Source organism: Macrobrachium nipponense, chromosome 23, assembly GCF_015104395.2.
Source record: "Macrobrachium nipponense isolate FS-2020 chromosome 23, ASM1510439v2, whole genome shotgun sequence".
In the NCBI taxonomy this organism is placed as follows: domain Eukaryota; kingdom Metazoa; phylum Arthropoda; class Malacostraca; order Decapoda; family Palaemonidae; genus Macrobrachium; species Macrobrachium nipponense.
This window is the reverse complement of record NC_061090.1, coordinates 2,626,371-2,652,247: the sequence shown is the minus strand read 5'-3', so window position 1 is coordinate 2,652,247 and position 25,877 is coordinate 2,626,371.

The following is a 25,877-nucleotide window of genomic DNA, read 5'->3' as shown; positions in this document are numbered from 1 at the left end:
TGTTAGGCTTTCGCCGAAAGTTGCGCCAAGGTATGTTACTATTCAGTGGGGTGCTGCTAAGACAACTCGTACCTTCCACCTTACCCCGCCCTCCCCCTGTGCGTTACCCCCCGCCCTCCCCCTTAGTGAACTATGGCTCCGTGGTGGTTGGGGAATTTAAACATGGCGGCTGTGTTTACATCTCCTTCACCGAACGAATAACTTGGTACTTCCTGAGGACCGTTCTTCGGTACGACTTAGACTATGGCAATGACATTTTCATGTTATTTTAGTTGCTTCACGTTGTAAGGAATAATTTTTTCGTTTGGTGAACTAGACTTTATATACCATTTTGTTAGTTTGGTGCGGCTATATATGTACTTTCAAAGGTCAATTACTGCTTAGTTACAGCCGGCCGAATGGATATTACTTTTTAAATCTTGTACAGTAACTCAAATAAAACATAGAATCAGTCAATTGCCATAGTCTAAGCCACCGCGGATTGCTTTCTGTAGAAATACCAAAAAAACTAAAAAACGTTAAATTCATTGAAACCACACTATTTCTGATGCAACAAATATATTTTTATTGCATTTTTCCAAATTTGGCTGAAACTAAAAATTTACAGTGTTCTGATTTTACGTGCAAAACCGGTACTACCTATAACACTTGTCATACAAGTAAGGTGACTTATTGAGCTAACACAGATTATAGAGAAATAAAGTCAGTACGATGTACCTACCCCCGATGTGTTATTCCATACTGTCTTGGAGAATTACTGAGTCCTATTCAACAGTTATACATTGCACACCATATCACTATGAAACAACGAATGATAAAATTCGGAGCGCACACAAAAGTACGTTTGAGTCCGGAGTCCACAGACTCCGAATTCGGGAAGTTAGTAACTGACTGGCTCAACCAGAACCAGGGTTCCCAGATGACACCACTACCAACCAGCCAAAGTCTACCATGAAACCAGCCAAAATCCCGCCAAATGGAAATCCAAACCAACCCAAATAACCGCCAGATATATGTGCCTTACATTCACCTTTATAAATGCATATTTTGTATCATATATATGCTTGTATAGCGGCATCATAGTTTTAGTTACATAATATAAACTAATATAAGAATACAGGGGAAAAAAACGAGAATGAATTGAAATTTTGGAATGAGGCTCGCTCTCCGAGAATCCGGCTGCCTGTTTTGTTGTCTGTTGTGTGATTTTTTTTTATTCCATCTACATATTTTGCTTAAATGTTACCAAGTTATTACTGAAAACCTATTCAAATTCCCCAGATTTTCCTGAAAACCTTTAAAAATTCCCAATCTGGGGACAGATTCCTCAAACGTGTGATCACTGTTTAGCTCAAATAGAAAGTTTCTGAAAACCAGCAAAAAAAAAAAAAAAAAAAAAAAAAAAAACACTAACCAGCCAAAGTGAATTTTTACCCACCAAATTAGAAAAAAAGCTAAATTTGGTGAGAAACCGCCAAATCTGGGAACCCTGGCTCAACTGGCTGCGAACAGCGCCACCCTGGTGGCGTTATGTCAAACTACACAGTATCTTACAGATACCTATCTTCTTCAGTTATTTACACTCTTGTTACCGACCATCGGCTATTAATAATCCAGTTATAAAAACAGTGAACGAAAAAAGAAATGGTGGGGTAACATACCAAATGATGTACTGATGCAACTGCCTGCAATGGAAAAATATGTGATATTCAGACCTCAATTTCAATATCAGTGAAATTGCATATGCAGCAGACAGATAGACAATGTTGAGATTGTCTTTTTGATAATATCCTCCACAAATAGATGGCTTTCATTTCTTGCATATAATTTTCACATGGAAATAACATGCATTCCGAAATGTCATAGGTTCCTAGGATGTAAATATTAATGCAAAAAGCTAGATTTAGTACCCATATTCATTATTACCTTAGCGTATGATGCAAGGAGCCATAGAGAATTCCGCCACTCGTAGTTTTCCTGTGCTTACATTTCCATAGAGCTCCACTCATCTTCAGCCAGGCACCCGTTTCATGGTTCTCTTCCAACTTTTCCGATAACCAAAGGAGCACAACCGTTATTAGCATAGCTTCTTCTCCCGTGGTGGTAGTATGAGGGCCAACTTCATACAAGTATTGTTATTGTTGTTCAAGCTGGGCGCTTTAGAGGTATTATGGGCTAAAACCCCGTAAATTGTTAAACTTCATTTGTCTATAACACTAGTCTTAGGAAGGGTCGTTCTCCAGTTTCCACGCTGACCCACTTTCCAGGCAATAAGTTGAGATGCCTTTCAATGAGTCTAGATGAGACGAGTTTTTCCCGTTCCTTTAACCCTATTCATTCACGGCGAGAGATACAGAAGAACCATAGGGACAACAATTTTGCTACTACGACTTTCCTCTTTTCATTTCTTCTTCTTCTCTTTACGAGCTCTCGATCAGCATCGATTTCTGAATGGTTTACCTTCTCCCATTCCCATAAATGCGACAGAAACAAACATTGAAATTAGGGTGATTATTGTGGTTGGTGATTTTTTTTTATATCATAGTTTTACCAGACCACTGAGCTGATTAACAGCTCTCCTAGGGCTGGCCCGAAAGATTAGATATTTTTACGTGACTACTAGGAACCAATTGGTTACCTAACAACGGGACCTACAGCTTATTGTGGGATCCGAACCACATTGTATCGAGAAATGAATTTCTATCACCAGAAATAAATTTCTCTGGTTCCGCGTTGGCCGAGCCGAGAACCGAACTTCGGACCACCGAATGGTACCCGAGCGCGAAATGCACTCGCCAACGTGGACCTTGTGGTTGGAAATACAGAGGGTATTTTTGCTATTTGATTTAAATGCAATGTAGTCATTTTCTTTTAATTATCACTGTGCCAAACTTACCCCATAATGTGTGCCAACTTACCCCGTGTGCAAGTGGCCACGAAAAGTTATATTTTTCTAAAGCTTATTGTTATCTTATGATGAAAGCAAACAACAATTATTTTGCTCTATGATAAAGACGAATGTTAATATTTTTCAATGGTGGTAAGAATTTTGCAAAAAGTTTGTTTTATATTCGCAATAACCAAAATTGTAAAAAGTGTGCCAACTAGCCCCGGTCTCCCCTACTCGCTTTAGCTTTGTTTTACGATATGAACATTAATGTAGCGGTGGTTGGAAGACTGACACTTTAAAGTAGCATATAAGTTCTTATCATTATTAGAGTTATTGCTGTAAAATGTCTAGTACATAACATTTGTTAAATAGAGTTACGCACCCATTAAATAGATAGTATTACATATGTAATATATACGCTATAGTCAGGGTACAGATCATAATAATTGCTGCCACAGCCTACTCAGTTGTTTTATCGAAGGAGGACTACCTTCTTTTGGTTTCAACTGACTTTCATGCCAATGAATTCATGGATACATTTTTGTATTATCAGTTTTATGAAAATGAATATTGTTGTTACTATAGTCGATTTTTTCGGCTGGGTGTAAAATTCGTTAGACATAGCTGAGGAAGGACACAGATGATCTCTGTTTTTTAAACAATATCTCTACACACCAAGCTATTTCGAACATTTCCATTCTCTCAAGAAGATTATGAATAAATACAAGAGCAAACTAGACAAAAGAAAAAATAATCATCTTGCATTAATGTAAAGAAAACAAGAGAAATGAAAAATTAGTGCGATTGTCAATTTTTTTTTATCGTTAATGTTTAATGAGTCAGTGTTTAGCGAATTGTTAGGGTTTAGTGAGTATGCGTTTAATGAATGTTTATGAGTAAGTGTTTGATGAATGTTTAGGGTTTAGTGACTATTTAATGTGTCAGCATTCAGTGAATGTTTACTGAGTCTTTAGGGTTTAGTGAATGTTTTGTGAATGTTATTGAATGTTTATTGTGTAAGTATTCAGTGAATGTTTTGTCTTAAGGGTTTTAGTAAATGTTTTGTGAATGTTAAGTGAACGTTTAGTGAATGTCTTGAGAATGGTAGTGTTTATGAATATTTAGTGTGTAAGTATTCAGTGAGTTAGGGTTTTAGTGAAAGTTTGCGAATTTTAAGTGAGCGTTTAGTGAATGTCTTGTGAATGTTAGTGTTTAGCAAATGTTTAGTATGTAAGTGTTTATTAAGTTTTTAATGAGTGGATGTTCATTCACTGTTTAGTATTTAATAAGTATTTAGGGTTTGGTAAGCTAGTATTTAATGAGTGCTTGGGGTTTAGTGAATGTTTAGTGTTTAATTAATGTTTAGGATTAAGTGAGTGTTTAGTGAATGTTTACTGAGTGTTTGGGGTATAATGAATATTTAGTAAATTTAGTATTTCAAGTGTTTAGTGAGCATTTAATGTATAGTGAGTGCCTAGTAAGTGTTGGGTATTCCGAGTGTTTTGTGTTATTGAGAGTGTGTGTGAGTGTATGTTAAGTGTGTGTGTGGTGTGTGTGTGTGTATAGTGAATGTATGCAAATGAGTGCTTACTGAGTAAGTGCATTGTGAGTGCTTCTGGAGTAAGGTTGATTGAGTGTTGGTGGTTAGTGATTATACATTACTGTTTAGTAGTGCTTCGCTACCATATGCAAAGAAAGTCCTGTATTTACACAGGAACCATTTATGATTGACACTGCTTAGATCCAAGACCAGATGCTTAGGCCTGACCACAATGGCTGGAGGTGCTTTAGGTGTGTTTTCGTAAGGTAATTTTTCTCTGTGAAATTGGGTCGAAAAATAATAATAATAATAATAATAATAATAATAATAATAATAATAATAATAATAATAATAATAATAATAATAATAATAAAGATTAAAAAAGTAATAGTAATAAAATATAGTACTAAGAGCTGGACCGAGACCTTTCAATATGGCCTTCCGAAGTCACCCTCGGCAGGGAGATCGCTACTCCAGTGATTGACGCCTATGTCCTTGCACACAGCCTGACATATTTGCACATTCGGTTGTCAAATTTTTATGACTGTTGGAGACGCATTATAAATCATATTAACAATGGTAAATGCATTGAACAGACGTGAGGATATAATATGATTTTAGTGCCTGTCTACTGGATATAATGAACAAATAAAGAAAAAAATATTACTAGGGAGAAAATTAGCCGAATAATGCTCGTCAAAGCTAGCATCGATAGAATGTATTGAAAACTTACATAGGCATGCTGTGGTGCGTGTCGGCGGGAAGTTAAGAGACAAACGCACTCGGCTGGCTTTAAACATCAAACTGTGTATCATTTTTATTTAAGTTTAGATTTTCTTCCCTGAATATATATGGTACCTGATACTTGGTGATAGTATACAGATCAATTTTGAGTGAGGCAGCCGAAAATAAGTGGACTAATGAGATAACTGACATGATATTATAGACCAACTTAATTTGGGAGTCAGGAGCTCCAAGTTGTATGATCGTCAACTTCGGGAGGGGGAATAAAATGGGGGAAAATGTTTTAATCTTTATAGTTAGCTTATCCTGAACAATTCATTCACATTTCCATATCCGATAAAAATTTCATTTCATCCACACGAACCAACAGCAACTAAAGAACAATTCATTTATGGTAAGACACATTGGGCTACGAACCTTGACATGGCTGCCGTGTCCTAACTATAGGCAAGAAAAGAAAATGACCAAAGACGCTATTAAAGCGAGAATACTTATCTTACATTTCTTTTTTTTAGAGGAACTGAGAGTGGCACCATATGACTGGTTTAATTATTGACACCATATGACTGGTTTAATTATTCAAAAATGGCTCAGCACACATACTTGTAGCTGTTGCCAATTGTGACCCCCTCCCATTCAGATAAAATACTTTGTGTGAAGTAATAACTCTAAACCAAAGGATAGTGCTAATATTATATATAATATATATATATATATATATATATATATATATATATATATATATATATGTGTGTGTGTGTGTGTGTGTGTGTCTGTGTGTGTGTGTGTTTGTGTGTGTATGTGAAACTAGAGAAAGTAGACCAAGCCTAGGAAGTCTCATACATAGTATTTATATAGATGTGATGGAATTAATGAAGTGAATATTCCATACTTCAATAGGAATTTAAAAAAATAACTCCGGCAGTAATTCTTATCCTGAAACATCACATTTATTTCTTGAATTTTTTGCCTTTTACATTCTATCAGGCTTACGATTTTCAGATACTTACCATATTTCTAATATTATATTGCCTATGATAGATTTTGAAATATTTCAAGGTGTCCCACCTCTCTCTTCCAATCGTAGGTTATGTCTGTGAAAGGGTAACCACCCACTAAAATGCCTGGTATTACCATCACAGCATTCTAGGATATGAAGTGCTATTGTGGTACAAATTTTACTTTATATCTCCAATGTTGGATGCAGATCCTGTCTCCCCCTCCCCCTCCTCCTCCCTACTCGTTGTGGGGTGTCTGCCAGAGGGTAACCACCCTCAAAATGTCTGGTATTACCACCACAGTACTCTAGGGTGTGCAGTGCTATTGTAGTACAAATTATACTTGGTATCTCCAATGTTGGATGCAGATCCTGGCTCCCCCTCCCCCTCCCAAGACGTTGTGGGGTGTCAGTCAGGGGGAAACCACCCACTAAAATATCTGTCATTACCACCGCACTACTCTGAAATGTGCAGTGGTATTGTAGTACAAATTTTACTTAGTATCTCCAATGTTGGATGTAGTTCCTGGCTCCCCCTCCCCCTCCCCCCCCACTCGTTGTGGGGTGCCTGTCAGGGGGTGGGTAACTACCCACTAAAATATCTCATTACCACTGCAGTACTCTAGAAAGTGCAGTGCTATTGTAGTACAAATTTTACTTGGTACTATGATGTTGGATGGAGATCCTGTCTCCCCCTTCCCTTCCCCCTTCCTCCCCCACTCGTTGTGGGGTGGCTCTCCGGGGTAACTACCCACTAAAATGTCTGGTATTACCACCACAGTACTCTAGGATGTGCAGAACTATTGCAGTACAGCTTTTACTTAGTATCTCCATGTTAGATGCAAATCCTGTCTCCCCCTCCCCCACCCCCTCCCCACGTCGTTGTGGGGCGTCTGTCAGGGGTAACCACCCACTAAAACGTCTGTCATTACCACCACAGTATTCTAGAAGTGCAGTGCTATGTAGTGAAATTTTTACTCGTATCTCCTAAGTTGGATCTAGATCCAATTAACCCCCCCTTTTCAGTGCGTCTGTCAGGGGGAACCCACCCTCCAAAATGTCTGTCACTGGTCATTCTATAATCAGTAGAGTCTGCAGATATATTATATATTAGTTTCATCTGGTATCTCATATATTGGATCTAGACCCAAAATCTAACGAGCAATTAATGGTGCTTGTTAAGTAAGCCACACCCATATTTTATTTTCGGCAGACGGTCAGTTTCACAGTTTACAAGTCTACTCCTAAATACCAGTAGTGGTTACAGTCAGTATCTCGTTCGTTGTATCTCAACGGTCCGGGCTGCCGCTCTATAAGTCAAATCAATCAGAAGAAAATTAGGCTATCCACCGGGGATTCCGGAGGGAATCCTTGATCCCTAGTGTTGCCGAAGACCCTCTGGTGCTCCCGACAGAAGCCAAAACTCCTGTCTTATATATATGTATAGAAAAATGACCTGTTTTGAGCTTAGTTGTGGAGTCCAAGGACCTTGATTGTGAAAGGGGATGTGCTCACGTCCTTCCTCGGAGAGACATTGGCCCCTTTTTGGCCTATGTGCCATCCACCCTTTTCAATGTGGTATTTGAGATACACTTTTATTTTGTTTGTATGTCTTAAGATATTCACCTTTATTAATAACCTTATTGCATGTGTTTAAACTATTGTGAATATTCTTATAAGTATGAATTATCATTGTTATTTTATTATTATTATTATTATTATTATTATTATTATATTATTCTTATTATTATTATTATTATTATTATTTTATTATATTATATATATTATTATTATTATTATTATTATTTTGGTGAAGGATAGATCTCGATTCTAAGTTCAAAAACGTGAATTCAACAGACATATATATTATAACAGAGCCACAACTAACTTAATGGCTTGATTACTTGAGGATTGTTTTCACTGTCACTAGATTTATCTCATTAAAAATAAACGAAGCAACCTCAGATGTATAGATTTTCTGAAAAAGAGAGGAAATTACCCCAACTGATTTTCGCCTCTCAAGAGGCTTACAACGGCACATTGAACTGTTACATATCTTCCATGTATGAAATTTTTATCACACCGTTATTTATAATACAGCCATTAAGGTGCAAATGTTTTAATATCGTACTCACGCTACTTCGGGAATATTCCCGAAGGTGAATTGTCACCGGAGGGGAATTTCAAATGATAAATGGATTGGTACTAAAGATTATCCATATTTATATATATATATATATATATATATATAATATATATATATATATATATATATATATATATGATATATATATATATTTATATATAATACGAAGATTTCATTATTTTGCATCTCTCTAGGAAAAAAATGTAAATTTCAAAAGACAACAATAGCATCCACAGATTTTAATCACTTAGAGAGAGAGAGAAGAGAGAGAGATGAGAGAGATGAGAGAAGAGACGAGAAGAGAGGGGGAAAAAAGAGAGGAGGGGAAAAGATTGGTAGTTTAGAGATTGACAACCAATTTTGACACTGGCAACTAATTTCGAGGTTGGAACCACACAGATTGATGGGGAGAGAGGGTGGTTGGGTGTTGGGGTGGGGGGGGGGAGGGGGGGACTGGCTGTGTGTTTGTGCGATAGAGTGATAGAGAGAGAGAGAGAGAGAGAAGAGAGAGAAAGAGGTGAAGGAGGAGGACATCATGGATCATTTCTGTAAAAGAGAGAGTTCAACCGCCCTCGAAAATAGAATTGATCCAATCATTGCCCGATGGACTCTCCAGGCTTGGATTCATACGATTTTGGCATTTTGGGAAGGTAGTCCCATTTCGTCCTTTACAGGCCAATTTGAAAACTGGGATCTAGTATCGGCCTTGCTATATTAAAATCCTTCAAGAAAAAAAAAATAAACTCACGCAGGAATATTAAATGCAAAAATTAGAGACAAATATCCCCATTTGATATGAGTGGAAGGCATTTCGGCCAATGAATGGGCACCCGTTTCTTCCAGTCTCCTACGGGAAGGACGTGGGCAGGTCCCCCTGGGTAACCAGGACCCTTGGGCACCACAGTTAAAGAGACCACTCAAGTTTCTTCGGTATTGCCTTTTAACATTCATATTTTCTGATACGCACATAAGTAACCACCAGCTCACACACACTCACACATACAAACACACGCACATACACACACACATATATACGTAGCCTATTTACTATATATGGATTCTTATCACATTACCATGATTCATATATATATATATATATATATATATATATCTATATATATATATATATATATATAATATCTGTATGTATATATTTTATGTCATGCATTAAATTACAAATAGCCTTTAAAATGTCACTGCAGTCCTGATTTTTCCTCTGTTTGTCCCCTGGTTCGAATCCACGGGAGGACGAAATTATTATCAACTAAAAAATTCCCCTTCAGTTAACATATATGAAAATATATTAATTCCGAGGTAGAGCGAATTGGATATTAAAGGACATTTGTAGTTAAATGCATACTAAATATATACATATGACCTCTATAGTATATTTATATATTATATATAATTATATCTATATATATATATATATTATAATATTATAGTATCTATATATATAATATACTATATAAATATCTATATAATATATATACTATATTATATAGATATATCAATAATATACATATACTATATAGAAGATCAATGACCCGGTTTCACAGTTACAACTGGTTCCAAAAAAGCTTTTCAGCTTGTTCTTATTTCTCACTTACTTTGGCACTTTCAAACCTGCATCATGGCCCGTCGGTTCTAACGCTTTTTCCGTGATCTACCCAGTCTGAAGTTTGTTCTCATATTCTTTCTCTTGATTCCTCTTCATAGTTTTTAAGTATACACATTTTTACGAGTCTGCCGTCATTTCTCTAGTGACCAAATCACTTTCTAATCTATTTTTTACTTGGGTTATCTTTTTAATGCCACCTTCATTTCAATTATTATTATTAGATTATGATTATTATTATTATTATTATTATTATTATATTATTATTATTATTATTATTATTATTGATTATTATTATTATTATTATTTTTACGAGTCTGCCGTCATTTCTCTAGTGACCAAATCACTTTCTAATCTATTTTTTACTTGGGTTATCTTTTTAATGCCACCTTCATTTCAAATTATTATTATTATGAGTTATGATTATTATTATTATTATTATTATTATTATTATTATTATTATTATTATTATTATTATTATTATTATTATTATGATTATGATTATTATTATTAAGTATACACATTTTTACGAGTCTGCCGTCATTTCTCTAGTGACCAAATCACTTTCTAATCTATTTTTTACTTGGTTATCTTTTTAATGCCACCTTCATTTCATTATTATTATTATTATTGATTATATTATTATTATTATTATTATTATTATTATTTTTTTTTTTTTATTTTTTTTTTTTTTTTTTTTTTTTTTTTTTTTTTGCTCTATCACAGTCCTCCAATTCCACTGGGTGGTATTTATAGTGTGGGGTTCCGGGTTGCATCCTGCCTCCTTAAGAGTCCATCACTTTTCTTACTATGTGCGCCGTTTCTAGGATCACACTCTTCTGCATGAGTCCTGGAGCTACTTCAGCCTCTAGTTTTTCTAGATTCCTTTTCAGGGATCTTGGGATCGTGCCTAGTGCTCCTATGATTATGGATACGATTTCCACTGGCATATGCCATATTCTTCTTATTTCTATTTTCAGATCTTGATACTTATCCATTTTTTCCCTCTCTTTCTCTTCAACTCTGGTGTCCCATGGTATTGCGACATCAATGAGTGATACTTTCTTCTTGACTTTGTCAATCAACGTCACGTCTGGTCTATTTGCACGTATCACCCTATCCGTTCTGATACCATAGTCCCAGAGGATCTTTGCCTGATCGTTTTCTATCACTCCCTCAAGTTGGTGCTCGTACCACTTATTACTGCAAGGTAGCTGATGTTTCTTGCACAGGCTCCAGTGGAGGGCTTTTGCCACTGAATCATGCCTCTTTTTGTATTGGTTCTGTGCAAGTGCCGGGCATTCGCTTGCTATGTGGTTTATTGTTTCATTTTTCGTATTGCACTTCCTACATAGCTATGGGAGAGATGTTATTTCCGTCTATCGTTCTTTGAATATATCTGGTTCTTAGGGCCTGATCTTGTGCCGCTGTTATCATTCCTTCAGTTTCCTTCTTTAGCTCTCCCCTCTGTAGCCATTGCCATGTGTCATCGCTGGCTAGTTCTTTAGTCTGTCTCATGTATTGTCCGTGCATTGGTTTGTTGTGCCAGTCCTCTGTTCTGTCTGTCATTCTCCTGTCTCTGTATATTTCTGGGTCTTCGTCTACTTTTATTAGTCCTTCTTCCCATGCACTCTTAGCCACTCGTCTTCACTGGTTTTCAGATATTGCCCCAGTGCTCTGTTTTCGATGTTGACGCAGTCCTCTATACTTAGCAGTCCTCTCCCTCCTTCCTTTCGTGTTATGTATAGTCTGTCCGTATTTGCTCTTGGGTGTAGTGGTTTGTTTATTGTCACATGTTTCCTGGTTTTCTGATCTATGCTGCGGAGTTCTGCCTTCGTCCATTCAACTATTCCTGTGCTGTATCTGATTACTGGCACTGCCCATGTGTTTACGGCTTTTATCATATTTCCGGCGTTGAGTTTTGACTTGAGTATTGCCTTGAGTCTCTGCATATATTCTTTCCTGATCGTGTCCTTCATCTCTTGGTGTTTTATATCCCCTCCTTCCATAATTCCCAGGTATTTGTATCCCGTCTCATCTATGTGTTTGATGATGCTCCCATCTGGTAGCTTTATCCCTTCAGTTCTCGTTACTTTGCCTTTTTGTATGTTGACTAAGTCGCATTTTTCTATTCCAAACTCCATCCTGATGTACCCAGATACAATCCTTACAGTCTGGATTAGGGTATCTATTTCCTTGATGCTCTTACCATACAGCTTGATGTAAACATCAGATGGTTGATTCTGTTGCCTCTTTTCTTGAGTTGGTACCCGGCATCCATCTGTAGTACTTTTGTCATAGGAATCATGGCTACTACGAAGAGTAGTGGGGACAGTGAGTCGCCCTGGAAGATCCCTCTCCTGATATTAACCTCTGCTAGTCTTATTCCAGAGCTTGTAAGTATTGTATTCCAGTTGCGCATTGTATTTTTGAGGAAGCTGATGGTGTTTTCCTCTGCCCCATATATTTTCAGGCATTCTATTAGCCATGTGTGTGGTATCATGTCGAAGGCTTTCTTATAGTCTATCCATGCCATGCTTAGGTTGGTTTTCCTTCTCCTACTGTTCTTCATTACCATTTTGTCTATCAGGAGCTGGTCTTTTGTGCCCCTACACTTCCTTCTGCAGCCTTTCTGTTGGTGGGGGATGGTGTTTGTCTCCTGTAGGTAAATTGTATAGCCTTTCACTGATGATACCTGTTAGTAACTTCCACATTATTGGTAGGCAGGTGATAGGCCTGTAGTTACTGGCTATATTTCCCTTGCTCTTGTCTTTTTGTATTAAGGATGTTCTTCTTGTGGTCATCCATTTGGGTGCATGGTGATTTGTGATACAATGCTGGAGTTGTTCTGCTATTCGTGGGTGTAGGGCCTTGAAGTTTTTGAGCCAGTATCCATGGACTTCATCAGGACCTGGGGCTTTCCAGTTTGGCACTTTCTTTAGTTGGTGTCTGACTGTGTCTTTCGTGATCTCTGTGAATCTTTGTTTTATTCTCCCTGTTTCTTCTTCCTTGACTTCCTGGAGCCATGTTGCATGTTTGTTGTGTGATACCGGATTGCTCCACATGTTTTCCCAGAGTCTCTTACTATTATTATTATTATTATTATTATTATTATTATTATTATTATTACTATTATTATTTAAGTAGATGAAACCTATTCACATAAAACAAGCTCATAGGGGCCATTGACTTGAAATTCAAGCTTCCTAAGGATGTTGATTTCAACCTCCTACCGCAGACCCCACACTGAAGCAGTAACCGATCATTATACAGAGCCAGTGATTTGTCGTCGTCCTGGGGGAGACGCGAATCCGCGAAATCTGAATTGTATGCCACGACACTAAGCACCATACCGGCGGACCAGTACTGCATTTATCAGGATATCAACCTCTCTTACTCAGCGTATTCTGTGCAAACAATTCATCTTGAATTTATACCTTCTTCCGTCACTCGCTTCCAGAAGTGTACGAAGTATATTTTCAGGAGGGTTGAGAATGACCATCGTTGTAAAAATAAGTAAGCAAATAAATGAATGAATAACTACCACTGGTTAGGAATGAATAATAACAGAAAAGCAGTTCCTTGTTTTAGAATCATTGTATCCAGATTAAGAAAGAAAAACTCGAATGCTGAGTGTTTGCGTTCGTTCAGAAAGAGGGAACGACGATCACATTCAATCTTTGGCATCTTTGCTGACGAGGTTTAACGGGCCATCCAAGTGAAGGTCTTTCATTCCATAGATCTTTAGTCATTTCATTTCTTGTTTACATTGCGTCACTCTTCCCTTCTCTTCTTCCCCCTATCTCTTCGTCATTATCAACGTTACGTTATCTTGATCACAGTAAACACGTTTTATCTTTTGTTTCCGCGCATAATCTTGCATCATTTGCATGTTTTCGTTTTACCATCAAACCTCGCCTCCTTTCCATGATCTCATTACACTCTGGACCGCTGTAAATATCCCATAAACCTGCAAAAAGGGATGATAAAGAAAGTTAAGCACGTATACACACACACACACACACTCACACAAGCACAGATCCATAAAGTTATCTTCCTCTGTTTGAATAGCATTAATGAAGGTTACAACTTGAAAAAAAAAAAAAAATTTAAAGCCGAGCATTATCATGAATATAATACTATTACATCGCTAACATCCAGAGACTGAAAGGGCTGGCGGAACAGTTCGTTTCCACGAGGGTTGGAATCAAACGAAAAGAAAAAAAAGTCAATGGAGATTAATCACGAAAATCAGAGGAAGCTAGAAAATTCCATACCAGTTAAGTTAATGACAAAAATAAATTTAGAATTTAGATTATCTCATCTTTGGATACTTGTTTAACAGCGTCTCCTCTTGTGTTACTAATTTTAATCTTCCATAGATAACAACCTTTATGTTAAGTTCAAAATGCCATAATCCAAAATGCCATAAGTGAACTAAATAGTATTTCTAATAAAATTCTAACTTAAAGGCTATTTTCAGGTGCCCGTCGTGATTCTGATTTAAGTAAGAAGCAAAGGTACTAAAGAGTACACTATGGTATCTTTGGTATGAAGGCATTCACGGTCTGTGCATCATATTGTCCACCCAAAATATCAGATTTTTTAGTTGAATATAACTTAGAGACAGCGATTTTGTCTTTCAGGATTACGCTTCTGGAACAGACTGGACCTCTGAACACGTTCATTGAACAAAGAATCTGTTCAGATGAGTTCAAATGCAACGCTGAAAGGATATATGCTGTTCCATGACGGTCATGAAATCGTTTTGAATGATTTCGAGAAGTAGCAGAATATGACCTGTTTGAATACCAAATTTGATGCGCAACCACATCTCTGATGGAAAAAATAGCCGAACACGAACTTACCTCAACATTTCTAAAGAATATTCTCTCTCTCTCTCTTCTCTCTCTCTCCTCTCTCTTCTCTCTCTCTCTCTCGTCTCTCTCTCTCTCTCTCTCTCTCTCTCTATCAGTTACTTAAGCAACAATGGTTTTAACAGAAAGACACCTTTCAAATTCTGGCCTGACTCACTTGTTCCGTGTCACAGGGAAATGATCCCTTGATTATAAAAGCAAAGCTTCACTCCTTGCTGACCAAGTGTGTTCCTGGTTATGGGCCTTAACGAGGCTTCGCACTTTGCCCTTAAAAGCAGCGAAAGGGCAACGTTTATTCTCTATCTGATTTCTGAAATTCTTCGCCTTCTTTAGGCTCTGGGTGTTTTCTGCTTTTGTCTGGAAAGCAGACGATATTAAATAAAGATCATGATTCAAATAAACATCATTACTGCGATTATTATTATTATTATTATTATTATTATTATTATTATTATTATTATTATTATTATTATTATTACAAGAATAATTTGAATTACTCTTTTTGCTCTCACCTGGAAAACTAACATATCCCAGTGCTGCCACCAAATCTGTTACCAAGAAGGGAACATATTGTTAACACTTACCTGTAGGTGTTGACAGACGGCCTTCCCTTTCTCTCTCTCTCACTCGCTATCTCACTTCAATTCTCTCTCTCTCTCTCTCTCTCTCTCTCTTCTCTCTCTCGTCTCTCTCTCTCTCTCTCTCTTCCTCTCTCTCTCTCTAGAGAGTTCATAAAAACCAAGCTAAAATGGATGAAGTTCACAGCTCTAGTTTAGTGTTGATTCCGTCGGGTCTCCACCGCCCCTTCTTCGTTAAGAATTCACCTAATGGCTTCACCCCTCTCCACAATTCCATATACGACGAGACGTGAGTAGAATCTGTAAGTAGTTATTCCATTTCAATTACTGAAGCAATTACGAACTTTGATCCTATAATTGTTAAATACTCCCGGGAAGAATATTTAAGAGAATGGTGATGGCCCGGAAGCATTCAGTATTTAAGATTTAATCCAGCGTTCACATTTCATTCAATTATACCGAGTGAGGAGCAGATTATCCTTTTATGAATATCGAAACAATGGTTACGACTACATCCATGTGGGGCGAGGATTAGCTCTTTGACACCCTCCCGTTCTGATGGATTGCATTTAATGGAGAGCAGTTGTCTCTCTCTCTCTCTTCTCTCTCTCTCTCTTTCTCTCTCTCTCTCTCTCGTCTCTCTCTCGCTCTCTCTCTCTCTCTCTCTCAATTGTCTATTGTATCGAATGTATACCGAAAAATATGGCTTTCCTTTAAAGTAACTAGTATATATCAGATTTTCATTACTGTTTTGAACACTGAATAACTTACATAGATTTACTATATACATACACAGCCATACACACATATATAAGAAGATTATCTGATCTGACTAACAATATATTTACCCAAATCAATCAAACACACACACATGTATATATATATATATATATATATATATATATATATATATATATATATATATATATATGTGTGTGTGTGTGTGTGTGTGTGTGTGTGTGTATGATTTAGGTAAATACATTGCTAGACATCAGAAAACCTTCCTATCACCAAGTTTTGGGTAAAAGTATTGTTGCTGACCATTTCTGAGAATCACAGCATTACTCAGTACTAGCAAACTTACCCATCTACGATGGGTGATAAAATACGGGTGCAGAAGTGAAAAATTTATATGTACTATTTGTTCAGCAATATTAAAATAAGGGCGATTTTTATACATACCTACTACAGAACCTCTTTGTACACAATATTATCAGTTTGTCCACAACTTAATTTCAAGTTGGCAGAGTCAGTTGCTCTGCTCATTGCCACATACAGTTGGCCATTCGTGAACATGGATGACGGCAGAAACATACCAACACGATCCAAAGTCTGGCCCTGCGACTTGTTTGAAGTGAATGAGAAGGCCAGGTTGATGGGAAACTGCCTGCACCGTAACTGGAACGGAAACTGGTTGTCTGAAGGTATCAGAGGATTCCGGGGGATGAACAGACGTTTGCCGGTGTGAGGGCCCGTTGCTATCACTGCTTTGATGATGTGGGAGTTTAGCTCCATAACGGTGTACCTCGTTCCATTGCAATGTCCATTGGCAGGATCAAAATTCTGAAGCAACATTACCGGGCAGTACTTCTTCAACGTTATTTTGTGCACTGGCAGTCCCGATGGATTTAAGTTATTCAAAAAATCTTGCGGATATTGATGATAATTTTCATCTTCTATTGTGTCCGAGCTGAAATATTCGCAATTTTTTCTGGGGAAGTTGTACAGAAATTATGTATGAAAAATCGTAAAATAACTAAGTCTACGGGAATAACCAGCCTCGTTTCACGGCCAGAAACAGCTCCGTTTCAGGGAATCCCTTCTCACCCCCACCCCTTACAAACGAGGGGGGTAGGTTGGATGAAACCCCATTACAAACCATCTTAAGGGTCCCCACCATAACCCTGCCAAATTTCATGCCCATCTGACCAGCCATTTGGCCGCGTTTGAAATGACAGACAGACAGACATTACGCCCATTATAGTATGATATGAATGCTGTTATGAAATGTTCTTACAAGGACTGCTTGTTTAACTTACTACAGCATAATAAAACAACAAGCAGAAGAAAAATAAAAACAAGTGGGTCTTCGAAACTACTGACGATCGTCCTAAAGACGCAGACGTAAAATCCCTCAAAAGGTACGGTCCTCTTTTCGCTGATCTCTGGCGAGATGTGTTCTCCTGTAAATGGCTGACGCAGGACCAGTCCTCGTCGTCAAAGGCTTTCATGAGATGGTAAAGGATTCGTGGCACTCGTTCGAATCCTTTCGAAGAAAAGGAATGGGATCATCGTAAAGCTTAGCTTCTCTTTATGAGATCTACTCTTATGCTCTGCAGCCTCGTGAAAAGATTCTTTATGAAGAGCAGATGAGGAAAATTCCGTTTTTATAGAATGTGAGAGATTTGCGCTCTACTTTTCTTCAGTCTGTACTGCTCGTCCCTTTTTTTTTATTTGCAAAACTTTGAAGGCTGCTATTTGTTGACGAAAATTTTCTTTATCAGTGAGCATACTATATTCGCAGTTTCTCACGTTCAGGTTTTATATTAGTTGTTTGACACATGTAATAAAGGAACTCATAAAATCACGAAGTAAGGTCAAGAAACATAGTTTTATAGTGCAACTGTTACGAATAGTATAACAAAAATTTTTGAAATTTCAATCTGTTTTATATACGTATATATATATTGTATATATATATATATATATATATATATTGATATATATATATGCATTTATCTTATATTTATATATATATATATATATATATATATGCCATTATATATATATATATATATTATATATATATATATATATATAGGCATTATATATATATATATATATATATATATATATTATATTATATATATATATATTTATATGTAGTATATGTACGCACTTATGTACACACACACACACACACACACACACACACATATATATATATATATATATATATATATATATATAATATATATATATATATATATATATATATTTATATATATATGTATATATATATATATATATATATATATATATATAAATATATAAAGGTTTTTGCCACGAAGGAAAAAATGAAAAAGCGATCTCGCTTTTTAATTTTTTCCTTCGTGGCAAAAACCTTTATTTATACATAGCATCACGTTTTATATACTTCGTGATCAAGTTATCCATATATATATATATATATATATGTATATATATATAATATATATATATATATGTATATATATATATATATATATATATATATATATTGTATGTATGTATGAATGTATGAATGTATGTATGTATGTGTGTGTCTATGTGTGTGTAGTCTACATTAGTTCAAAGTGGTGTTTGACGCATTTGCTTGAAGGAAGAATAGTATATCAATAAGATTATCTATAGGAAGAGAAATGAAGTGGTCGACATTGTTCCTAAAAGAATAATTGAGCGTTAATTTTCCATGAATTTCTCCTATTTTCCGTCTTCATTATCATGCCCTACCTATATTTCAGAATTTCTAAACAAGAATAAGAATGAAATAAAAAGACAAATCCATGTTCGGTTTTTCGCGGAAAATAGCCCTCTTTCTTTTGAACGCTCAGTTTTGTTGTTAATCTTTTATGAGATTTTAAATCAGAATTCCTTCAAGCGAAATGACTCATTTACAAAACAGTTTTCATAGCTATTGATGAGAACAAGAAATTTATACTGGAAAGTATATCGCAGCATTCAATCTGTCCGGTATGCAGTTACCAAAGAACATAGACTAATTCTTAAAAGCAGATAACGGGTAAAACCTGCGATGTCACTACATTTCAAATCTGTGGGGAAAAAGGAGCAAAATCTTCCCCCTTCGCTCAGCACTTCATAAGTCCCGGAAGTCCCCTCGGCCGCCGAAGGAATTGCTCGTCCGCCAAACACTCGTGTCCTCTGAAGTGGGCGGAACTTTTCCTCAGGCGGATACTCTGAGGAATATTGCTCTTCGCGTCACGCAGGTTGGGAAGGACATTCCGTCTGCAGTGTTAGGACTCCAAGTTCGAAAGCAGATGTGAACTGTTTCTCTCTCTCTCTCTCTCTCTCTCTCTCTCTCTCTCTCTTTCGCCTAATCAAACCTTCCATTTTAGGGGCCGTGAGCTAACCTGCGCATGTAAATTTCTTAATTGATTTTTTGTATGCCGCGGTGATCTTCTTATTTAAACATACGCACATATATATACTATATATATATATATATATATATATATATATATATATATATATATATATATATATATATATATATATATATATATATATATATATATATATACTATATATATATATATATATATATATATATATATATATATATATATATATATATATATATATAATATATATATATATTGTAGGAGAGTCTCAACCTTTCGTAGCTGGAGTACAGGTATTACTGTTGTGACTCCATTATCCAGATATTTCTATGGTGACTGTACCTTCTATCCAGGTATTACTGTGTGACTGAAAAGCATTGTAATAATATATTTCTATGGTCTCGAATACATGTAATGAGGTATGGAAAAACCTGCAGAGTTTATTTGCAACATGAATTACAAAGGGAAGGGGAATGTGAGGTACGGGTTTGAAACCTACCCTAGTATCTAAGTTGGGTCAAATTTTGTCTAGATCGGTCAAGCGGTTTGCATTTCTACAGCGCACAAAGTCACAAATATACTACAAACATTCACTTTATACATACATACACACACGTACATATATAGATATATATATATATATATATATATATATATATATATATATATATATATATTTAAACATACGCACATATATATACTATAATATATATATATCATATATATATATATATATATATATAGTATATATATGTGCGTATGTTTAAATATATATATATATATATATAATATATATATATATATATATATATATATATATATATATATATATATATATATATATATATATATATATATATATAGTATATATATATATATATATATATATATATATATATATATATATATATAAATATATATATATATATATATATATATATATATATATATATATATATATATATATATATATATACCTATATACGTGTGTGTATGTATGTATAAAGTGAATGTTTGTAGTATATTTGTGACTTTGTGCGCTGTAGAAATGCAAACCGCTTGACCGATCTAGACAAAATTTGACCCAACTTAGATACTAGGGTAGGTTTCAAACCCAGTACCTCACATTACCCCTTACCCTTTGTAATTCATGTAGCAAATAAACTCTGCAAGGTTTTTCATACCTCATTACATGTATTCGAGACCATAGAAATATATTATTACAATGCTTTTCAGTCACACAGTAATACCTGGATAGAAGGTACAGTCACCATAGAAATATCTGGATAAAATGGAGTCACAACAGTAATACCTGTACTCCAGCTACGAAAGGTTGAGACTCTCCTACAATAAGCGGCGTTGACACGCCTCCATCCTGCCAAACAGGTATTTAATCCTAATCCAAAAAGGCGCACTTTCAGGATTAACCTCGAGGTTAAGGTTAATCCAGAGAGTGGACATATACGAGCGTACTGTCCAGCTATTTGCTTTTATTCACAAGTGACTTCGTTTTAAAGTAATATATGCCACATGTATGTATGCTTACGTTTAAAGTATGTACTAATATAAAAAGTATATATATGTACACATATACACACACATAAAAGTATATATGGAGGGAGGTGACCTTGGCAGTCACTTCCTTTAATCATCCATACATGAGGAAATGGCAGCGCCGCCCAAAAATTTTGCCAAATCTACGAAATTGTCACACTTTTTCCTGAAACGTTTGAACGAGTTTAAGAAAATATGGCAGCAGTGCTAATCACCCTCGAGTCTCAACCTTTCGTAGACAGAGTTTCCATAGATAAGAGGAACTGTCACCACAATGATACCTGGATGAAAAGGACTGACAGCACAGTAATCCCTGGATAAAATGGGCAGTTATCACAGTAATGCCTGTCAGTTCACACATGACTGTTCGAAGGGTGAGCATTTCCATGGAAAAAGTAGAACTGTCAGTTGGACCATCAACACAAACCCTATCCCTCTCTTCGTCCTTTCCTTTCCACTTCCACCTCCCCCTTCCCTCTATCCTCCCCCTCCCTATACCTGCTCCTTCCCCCACAAGTACATTGTCGTTCAGAGTTTTCCCGGGCAGCACCAGGTTGGTCAGCTAGTATACGTTCAAAGGGTGAACATTTGCATGAAAAAAGTAGAACTGTTAGTTGGACCATCTACACAAACCCCCTCCCTCTCTCCCTTTTCCCTTCCTTTCCCCTTCCACCTCCCCCTTACCTCCATCTTCCCCTTCCCTATCTCCTGCTCCCTCACCCTACATGTAGATTGTCGTTCAGAGTTTTCCCGGGCAGCGCCGGGTTGGTCTGTTATATATATATATATATGTATATATATATATATATATATGTAAATTTTTGTAAATATGTATGTATGTTTGTATATAAGATGTCTAAAACCACATGTACATTTTACCAGACCACTGAGCTGATTAACAGCTCTCCTAGGGCTGGCCCAAAGGATTAGATATTTTTATGTGGCCAAGAACTAATTGGTCACCTAGCAACGGAACCTACAGCTTATTGTGGGGTCCGAACCACATTATATCGAGAAATGAATTTCTATTACCAGAAATAAATTCCTCTGATTCCACGTTGCCCGTGCCGAGAATCGAACTTCGGACCACCGGATTGGTAGACGAGCGCGAAAACCACTTGTCCACCGAGGAACTTACATTACGTGTCACTTAATACTGATTAGGGAAACCATTACGATCATTAAGATTGATGACGATGATCAAGCAAATAGCCTCTGAAATTCACATAAAAACCCGTTAATGACTGAAACCCATCAGGAAATTTTACTTCCCAGAATTTCCATTGCTAATCGCTTTTCAGTCTGTCAAGAATGAGAACCGACAAAAAAATATAATGAAGGATTTTTGCGGTGAAGGTTCATTGATTTAATTAATTTTCTGTTAGCTGAGACTGAATCAGACCATCGCTTTGTTTGACCTTTGGCGTAGTTTCTCATTTTCTATGAATACTCATTATTTTAACCAAACTGGAAGTTTTATCTTCAGAAGCAAAAACCAAGCGACCAAAATTTTCGAATTTCTTTCCTTTCAATAGAAAGGGTCTCAGTTCAGATGAGGATACAGAGAGGTGGAGAAATTATTGCGACACACAGAACTAGTATGAAGAAACAGCACTAAATAATGCTAATGCCTTATTCATCTTCAAATGGAAACGACAGTTAATGAAAGTAATTATTGACATTTTTTGCTTTCTATTTGCGTAAATAAAATCGATTAGGTTTCACTCTGCCATCGCCTTTTCACACTTTAAATTGATGACACATAATATATAAAGATGCCATATCGAAAGTTTTTCAACTTTTATAAAGCAAAAAATACAAAAAATAGAATAAAAAGCAAGGAATACAAAAAAAAAAAAAAACAAGAGAGAAGAAAAAATAAGAAGAAAGGATGGGCTCTGCTAACACATCACATTAAACTATAAAGAATCATTATTTTGCATTTTGCGAATTTATGTTATACGCATATCTATGAACATGAATAACAGGACTTTTCAAATACGTGAAATCTGATTGACCGATTAATATGAAATACTGAACAACGTTGAAAAGATGTTATCCACAAAGACCTGTCAGTATGAAAGGGAAATAGCCTCTTTAATACATCAATCTGATTCGTTACTTGAACTCTTTCCATGAAAGTTATATCATATCGGTTCAAAGAAGAGAGAGAGAGAGAGAGAGAGAGAGAGAGAGAGAGAGAGAGAGAGAGAGAGAGAGAGAGAGAGAGAGAGAGAAATGCAGATTGTATGGAAAGGAAAGTAGGCAGACTAACATGTGAAACGTAATGACACAAATAGTATGACTTCATGTAAAGGATATGATGTGAAAACATATCATTTATTTGGGAAAAACTCTCCATCACGAAAATATATACGTATATAATGTTCTAAGGGGTCCACAATAATAATAAATGTTAAGAGTTCGTGTATAATTTAAAAACACTTCACAAAGCTTTCGAACCCTTCCTTGGGTTCATCTTCAGTCCAAATCCATTTGGACTTAGGGTAAACCCAGGGAAGGGTTCGAAAGCTTTGTAAAGTGTTCTTAAATTATACACGAACTCTTAAATATTTTTTATTATTGTGGACCCCTTAGAACATAGCATTTATTGCTGCAACTATTCTTCAGAATTTAATACGGGAGTCAACAAGGCGTTACAACATTTTGGGAACTCTCGCATGCCCACATTTATATTTATTTATTTATTCATTCTTATATATATATATATATATATATATATATATATATATATATATATATATATACGTGTATATATATATCTATCATATATATATATATATATATATATATATATATATATATATATATATATATATATACGTGTATATATATCTATATATATATATATATATATATATATATATATATATATATATATATATATATATATTTATTTATTTACTTAATGTAGTCTTAAAAACACAGTCAGTGTCAAAAGAAGGTAATATAAGCGATGAATATGATGTAAGAAATTCTATCTAAAAGGGAAGTAGGGATTTCATGTAAGACAAATTGCCCTCCCTGAGGTGTGCAAAGTAAAAGCTTTCCAAGAAACGCTCTCCCTAGCAAAAGTCGAAAGGAATAAGAGAGTGAGAGAGAGTGAGAGAGAGAGAGAGATGAAAGGGGGACACTGAATGCCTACACGCAGAACGCAGAAGTGTGTGTGAGGCTGTCCAAAATGGGGACTTAAATAAACTCTGTGATGAATGTGACGAAAGGGAGAGGGGTGGAAGAAAGAGTCACGCAGGAAAAAGCTGCAGTAGCTTCACGAACCTTATGAATATCTCAGGAGGAGTGGTTTCACTCCATCTGAACAATCACGTCTGGTTCTTTCTTCTCCCTTTCTCTCCCCCAACCCCTACCCGAGCTGCGGCCCACAACAGCCATCTAACAACTAAATCCATAAGAACTTTTTTTTTTTTTTTGTCCCGCCTCGCCCAGTAACGAGATTCGAATACGGGTCCCCTAGTACTGAGTTTAGCGAGCTACCACCCAGAATACTAGCCAGAGAGAGAGAGAGAGAGAGAGAGAGAGAGAGAGAGAGAGAGAGAGAGAGAGAGAGAGTTTGACGTTATAATAGAAATTTAAAAGAATCCCTAAAAAAATAACTTATGTCAAAATTAAAAAGGACGCATTGTTCATATGCGAATGAAAATGATTCTTTGGGTTATATTATCATTTAATTAAAAAAAAAACTAGTGTTATGCAACTATAAAATAATTATCTGTAACTAAACACACACACATACACACATATATATTATACATATGGGTATGAATGTATGTATGTATGTATGTATGTCTATATGCATGTATGTTTGTATGTGTATTTGCTTTTCTGGTTCAGTTTCTGGACCAGTCTTTCTTTTATTTTCATTCAGTGCCATTACACAAGTGAAACCCTTAACACTGGTAACGCTTCTACAATTCTCAGCATTTCATTCTTACAGCTTTTCAAGGCAACAAAGAAAGACTCCTACACTACTGCTCCGTTAATTCATTCTTAAACTGGTAACTTTCAGTTTCTCTTAATCCATGGCCATCCGGATGTATGAAGCAAGTGCACATTTAAAGTATACATGCGAGAATAGCCAGAAAATTCAAAGTTAAAATACCTAAGGCCTGAATATTTCTCCACGAATCTCTCGACTCCAGAGAGAGAGAGAGAGAGAGAGAGAGAGAGAGAGAGAGAGAGAGAGAGAGAGTTGCGACAGCCTCAGGGCACTCTGCGTCCAGGGCAATTTATAGCTAGAGAGTTTCACTTCTCCCCTGAATTCAGATTGATTAACCTCGCTGGTCACAGCTTCCTTGGGTACCCGAGGGGTGACGATGGTTTCCGATATTTTGCATCAACGCAGGTACCCGGATGGAAAGTAAATATTGAACAGAACGTGATCAGGAATGAAAACAAGAAATATTTCATGTAAGGAGACTACCTCGTTGGAAGGTATTTTGACCTAAATAGAATAAATCTCTCGTCTCTCATCGAAAAGTTGGACATTAAGAAATAGCTAAACCTCAACATACTCAGAAAAGCCATTTTCCAATGCAGTATATGATTTCACTTAAAGCATCTTTAGGTCTACTTCCCTCTGATTGACTCGTCACTCGTCAGCATTGCTTCAGCGCGCGTCCTCTCTACAATAAACCGCATCATAAAGATGTCTGAAACTTTTCATGCACACATCATAAACATGTTGATTATAAGTCAGCGACTTAATTGGTAGTGCTAATCCGAACTCTCATAGTTTTACCCAGTAATTGCTGAAGGTTCACTCTCGACTTGAGG